Source organism: Atta cephalotes, assembly GCF_000143395.1.
Source record: "Atta cephalotes unplaced genomic scaffold scaffold00057, whole genome shotgun sequence".
Taxonomy (NCBI): domain Eukaryota; kingdom Metazoa; phylum Arthropoda; class Insecta; order Hymenoptera; family Formicidae; genus Atta; species Atta cephalotes.
Genome location: NW_012130121.1, coordinates 1,000,676 through 1,007,745, shown reverse-complemented (window position 1 = coordinate 1,007,745; position 7,070 = coordinate 1,000,676). Strand labels below are relative to the sequence as shown.

The following is a 7,070-nucleotide window of genomic DNA, read 5'->3' as shown; positions in this document are numbered from 1 at the left end:
ATATATATATATATATGTATATATTATTTTTCCATACCATCTCTCAAAATATCAGATATTAATATTGGATATTATCAGTGAATATTAATTAAAAAGAATCAGACAGAAAATTAGACAATTTTTTAATAAATCATTAACAAATAAGCTTATTTTCAAAGATCTAGTAAGTACTTATGTTTAAAAGATTATAAGAGTTTGCATTATCTAGCTGTTCATATGCATCGTAATTTGCAGATTTAATTATAGAAGTATTGTATATTATATTGTTTGGAAAAAAAAATTTCGTAGAAAGAATTGAGGATAAGAATACGTCACAATACTTCCTCTTTAATGTATAGGAACAAGATGAGTTTAAACATGTTTTCACAAATATTTCACACAGACGGACAAATTTTAATCATAATTTTGAAATTATGTTGGAAATGATATTATCAAATTTTTTTTATTATACAACAATATTTTATATAAAAATAAAAATGCCATGAATAAAATCATGTATTCCATGTTTTATTTCTATTTTATAATTTAATCCCAAATTAATTATATTATTTGTGAAAAATAAACTAAACAATCTTTTAATTAATTTACAAATAAAATATACGATAAAATTGTTGAAATTGAAAATCAAAGGTACACACTGAAAGAAATATTTTTAGAATTTGTGACTATTCTTATATGTTATCATAATTATAACAATTACTATAATAATGTTAGTAATAAGAATTATATAGTTCCATTAACAAATATATATATATAGTTAGTAACTGAAAAAACTACAATTATAATTGTTATTAAAATGATTGCAATTACTATATATATTTACAGTTACTATAGTTACAATCTTTTTAAAGTTGCCAATTGTATATATTTGTTGATATAACGATACATACAGTTATTATTATTATCATTATAGTAATAATACTAAACATTTTTCTCTCAGTGATACATTAATAAATGACGCAAATCGCATCATGTAATTTAAGTAGCGAGAAGTGTCAATATTTTAAATTAATTCAATTTTTTACTTCAATTTAAAAATTGAATTAATTTGAAGAAATCTTTTACTTTTTATATTTCCGCTTTAGGGAAGAAGTTATATGATTATACACTGTACATAAGAATTTTACATCGTCGCAATTATGTATTATAGATCTTATTGCGATAGGTATTATTAATTTCAAGTAAAATTGTGATAAAAAGTCACATTTTTCACTATACAATGCAATCGCGTTTTTTAGTGGATAAAATGAATTTTTAAGAGCGATAATGCAGTAATGAGAGAGATGTTGCAGATGCATTCGTGTCCAAAACAACGCAATTCTTTGAAGATGAGAAATTTCTTGAAGGCCTTCGCACATTACTAATTATTCGAAAATATTGAGTTATATTGAAAAATATGTGTATCGAAAATACTTCGAGAATTTTCAACAATTTGTTTTATCGAAAATTTAAATCAAGACGAAAGTAATTATTCATTGAAAATAAATTCTCGATTTTTATTCGAAATATTTAGTATTGAATATGATTGAACAGAAGTTCTTCGCAGCGACGCGATAATAAATGCAAAGAGATTTGTCCGTCCCTGATATATTTTTCCTGAAGTACTTTAATCGTATTCAGTAGCATCGCGAACTGCAAATGCGTCGTGAAATGAAGTTTTTAAATGTTGCTATATTATCACTTTTTCTTTATAACATTATTTTTAAAAAATTACTTTACATAATTTATCTAAATGAAGTGGGATAATATAATAATCTTTGACAATAAAATAATGTATTTTGTTGATATTATTATTAAGTATTTACTTATTCAAAATATATACTTTTACATTTAACATTGCTAATTAATGCATAGCAATTTTTAATATGCACTAAGTACTAATTTAGTGTAGTGCAAATGAATGAATTCGTTATAGATGTTTTATTGTCGTACATCGTCTTTAAGAAACCAAGCAGAGCAAGAAGGTAAAAATAATGACCTTCAGCGCACTTTTGAATTTCTGAAATAACGAATTAAAGCGTTTGTATCTATATATACATATAATAAATTAAAATACTTTCATTCATTATTTATGAAAAAAATAATCGATGGTTTCATGAATAGAAATATTTTATTTTTAATAATTGTAAAATTACAGTAACAGAAACTATGAGAAAATCTATCTTTATGTAATGGATTGTATATATTAAATGTTTTTATTTTAACAACAATTAATGTTTGAACAGAACTTTACGTAGCACAAATTATGTAGTTAAGAGAGAAAGAAGGACAGATTTTGCACAAATTAAACATTTCATAATTAATTTTTAGACAATAATTTTCCTATCCTTTATTATACACAATGAATTAACTGGATTAATTTACTTTACAAGCATATAAAATTTATTAAATGATTTATACTTTAACATATTTTGAAAATATTCGTAAGATTGTATTTAAAAAAAATTGTATACAAATATTATAACTAATTATTTCCTGTTCCTGGTATTTCCAAGAAAAGAAACCAATTAATCGTGTGTACTAAAAGTTACCCGAAAAAAATGTTTTTAAATTAAATTCGTTTTATATCAAAATTAATTAACAGAAAATGTTACAAATATATATATAATTTATTATTTATTTAAAAAAATAAATAATTTATCTGAAAATAAATTATCTGAAATTAAGATATGCCATTATTAAACATTTTCCTTAACGGTTAATTTAAAGATCGAGAAATTTAAGGCGCATAATTTTTTATTTATTAGATATCTCATAACGTCTACTATTAACATTTTTATCATCTTTTTTTTTTAAAAAAGACAGAATAATAAAAGATGGAAGAAAACCATTATATGTATACTTGTATTTAATTAGCACTCTTTTGATTTTAAAATCCAATCGAAAATTTTTAAGGTAATATATAAATCTATATAAAGATAAAAATATGAAAGAAACTCTTTTAAAGAAATTCTTTTATACAAGATAAAATCTTAGCGTTCATAACGGATGCAATTAGAGGTGTTTAATCATTGGCAAAGGATTCTCAAATAGCGCCATTATTCGTCTCTTGTACTATATGTTGTATGTATATGTGCAACTATGTACTGTATGTTGTATGTATTGTATGTATATGTGCAACATATGTTGAATAGTGTGGAAAGCGCAGTCGTGGACTATCCTTCAATTTTCCAAGCTTTAAGAAATCTTTAAGATAAAAGAGGACTACATGATGTCATCTTCTTCCTGTTTCCTTTAATCTCGTGGAATATCCATTGAATGCATCATTCTTTTTGTTCACATTACAGCACGCTTCAATATGAAAATTTCTTGAATAAAAGCTTGATTTTTAATTCAACATGTAACAGAATCTCGTATTATATTTAACATAAAATATGATGAAATTCTGTTATGTATAGAAGAGATATCACTTTCAGCGTAAAATCATAGATTGTATATCATAATATTTTTATCACGTATGAAACGTCTGTTAAAAATGCGTTTTATAATGATAAGATTCCTTTTTAATTATTAATTAATTCCTTTTTTTTTTAAAGAAAAACGTCTCTATAAAGGTATGTTCTTATTGAAGAAATAGGGAAACATTGGAAATATATTCTAAAATAGTGAGTTTATAAACTCAAAAAATTGACCGATAATTTTTGATATCTTATAATAGCAAATAACATCAACTTATTTTTTGAATAATTTATGTATTATTGCACATTTAAACGCACGCTTATTTAATATTATTATAATCTAATAAAAGTAGTAAGAGAAATAATGACTGAATAAAAATGTAGATCAAATGAAGATGCAACTGAAATATTTCTAGTGATGTCATTGGATTTTCATATCCTCTTGAATCTCGCATATTTTTCCAGAATCCGTAGAGAAGAAATGCGGATACAATGGACGGTGGGAGACACAAAATGGCACAAACATGAACGAGAAAGTGTTCATTGGTTGGGCGAATTACACTACCTGCTTAACACCAGAAATGCTACGGCTACACTACAGAGTCTACAATAATAATGTCGAGGGCGAGGTAAATTTCATGTTTTGAATATTTTGATACACCTGTCAAAAATAATGACAATATTGTGCATTTGAAGAATTGCAATGTAACAAATCTAAATAGTTTAAATCGAGTTAAAAATGGTTATATGTATAATTATATATATAAATTACATGTATAAAAATTATATGTTGTATCTCTAAAAATTAGTTTTCCAATTAAATTACAAACTCGACGTAAGAAACTTCGAAAACATGACATGTGCAGAAATTTGAAAAAGCAACAAGTTTTTTTTTTCAATTTCAGAATATTAGGATTAAAAATTAACAGTAATAATTTTTAAATAAAAGAACATGACAATTAATTACTATTCTTAATCGATTTCGATATATAGGATAAATAAAAATTCATGCTTTAATCATAATTAATTAATTCAAAAATTAATTTAAAATTGTTAATAATTTACTTTATTTATTAAAATATAAATAAAATTGAATATTTTATAAAAATAATTTTTTTCTTTAAACATAAAAAAACTTTTATTTATTTAATTGTAAACATGATCTTCTTAATTATTATTTAATATAATTTTTAAGAATTAACTAAGATTACAATTAAATTTAACTTTTTATATTTGAAAGCTTTATACCTGACATTTCATTTAATGTTTTAACGTGACTAAAAAGTAAAATAAATCAACATTTACATATAAAATAAACATTACATACAAAATTGAAGTAGTATGGTAAAACACTTCTAACGCATCTATTATTTTTTTCATTTTAGGTATTTCTATGTTCCATTTTTGCGTTTTATTTTAAAGCCGTTTAATGGTTATTATTCTACAATGTGTTTTTTATTTTTTGTTTCTTGCTTTTGCTATTTTTTACATCTTGTCTTTTTGTTTCTTACCCGGCTTTATGTTGCGAGATAGAGTAAAGTATACCCAAGATAGAGTAAAGTTAACGAACTTCGGAAGAAACAGGAAACACGTAGTAAAAATTAAATTGTCGTGTAAAACGGTTGCAGAAGGGAAAAAAGCAGGAGACAGGAAATAAAGAGCACATTATAAAATGGATTTTATAGTATAATTAATATTTTATTTAATATTTTAACATAATAGATCAAAAGCTGATAAACCAAATTTATATCAAGTTGGCGCCACAAAATTTTAAATAAACAACGTACAAAAGAAGCAGTAAAACGTTTTTAACATGTTCATTGTTTTTTTTATTTTACAATAGATACTCCTATTGTTTCTGTGTATTGTTTGGACAAACTGTAATCTTTGTGAATGCTACGATGATAAAAATTGCGGCTATACATCGTTAATTTGCTTTTTAATCTTTCGCTCCCTCTTCCTGATCTCTTACTTATTCAGTTTTTTTTTATTTGAAATATGTGTTTTTATGCAACTATTTTGTACTGTTATCGTTCTTTCTGAACATATGAATATTTTCGCGTATCATGTTATTTATACCTTACCATATCTATCTTCATATACGCTCTATGTTTTATTTACAATATTTTGATTTTATACCTTTGTGTATTTATTCTAACTGTCGTTTATTCGCATCTGGGATTGATATTATTAATTTTTTCGTCTTTTGAAATGACTTTTATAAATACTGGAAAAAAATTATGGTAAATTTTATTTTTCTTTACAACCGTACGCTATATACATTATAAATATTGATAATTGAATATTATCAAATATTAGAATTTCATTATAAATATAGATTTATAGATGTTTGAAAAATTATATGGATGAATGGAGTTATTAATTAATAAAATTAAAAATATGTTGACCGATTAATTAAAGAAAATTTGACAAATATAAAAAAATATATTTATTTGCTATGTAAAATAATTGACAAATTGTTCTTTCTGTTGTTAAGAATTATAGTTAAAAAAAGTTAGAAAAGTTTTTTCTATCTATTTGTATAAATATGTAATATAAGTCGCATGTTGTACAAAAAAATTTCTGTGAGTTTTCCCTATAAAGAAATACATCACAAATATGTTTTCATTACATCGGAGTATAAAATTTCATTACAATCGACTACTTTGTTCTCTTTTTTCAGATGAAAATGGAAATAGCCGAGAAGACGCGCACTCTTGAATTTGTCGGTCTCAGTATATCTCTGGTGGCTTTGCTTGCTTCTCTGATGATTTTCTGTCGATTTAGGTGAGTAAAAAATTTCAAAAAATGATTTCGATATTTTATTTGTGTGAAGAAACTTGGTTCAAATGACAGTTGTTAGTTCCTTTAAGCTCCTTTAAGCTCCATAAAACTTGCAATTAAAAAGTAACTTAATTTTTAATTCGGTTTTCAGTATTACAGAATCTTATAAGAGAATTTGCGAGAAAGTTTTATTTTATTTATTTCTTCTAAGATTTCTTCTAAGATTTTAAAGAAGTTTCTTTTTAATTGCGGAAAGAATTATAAAAAGACTTAAAAATAAAATTGTAATAAAAAAGTATCGAAAAAAATCAATCAGTATTCTTAACAAAAAGAGATTTCTCAATAACCATACAGTTATTTGTGTATTATATATCTAATATTTAATGAATAATTACTTTTAGAAGTCATTGATTTAATAAAAAATAATTGCGTAAAGTTACGTCCGGCGTGTAACTATTCCTGTAGAGTCGCTGTCACTTTGCATAAATTTACATCTAAAGTAGTTAAACGATTAAAATTAATGCTAAACGGTCTTTACGTCTAATTTTCTAGATCGTTGCGAAACACGAGGACCAGAATTCACAAGAATCTCTTTGTCGCCATGATCGTACAAGTGCTGATCAGATTAATGTTGTACATAGACATCGCGATCTATCGTAGGAAACCGCACGGCATACAACGAGGAATAGGAAATACCGTAAGATACAATGAGATTATTTTACTTTTATAACTGAAGCACAAGGCGAAAGATTATTTCCTTATTCTTTTTCACGGAGATTTAATGTTATTATTTATTTTTGCGATTCCATTTTTTTTATTTTTATCGCGTATTATTTCCTAATATAATTACGAGATGAGAGCGATTTTAGTAAAATCTATATTTTAATG

At 24.3% G+C, this 7,070-nt stretch overlaps 1 pseudogene; it reads left to right on the top strand.

The window, feature by feature from the left end:
- LOC105623427 overlaps positions 1–7,070 on the top strand; it is a 17,324-nt pseudogene that overhangs the window by 3,408 nt on the left and 6,846 nt on the right.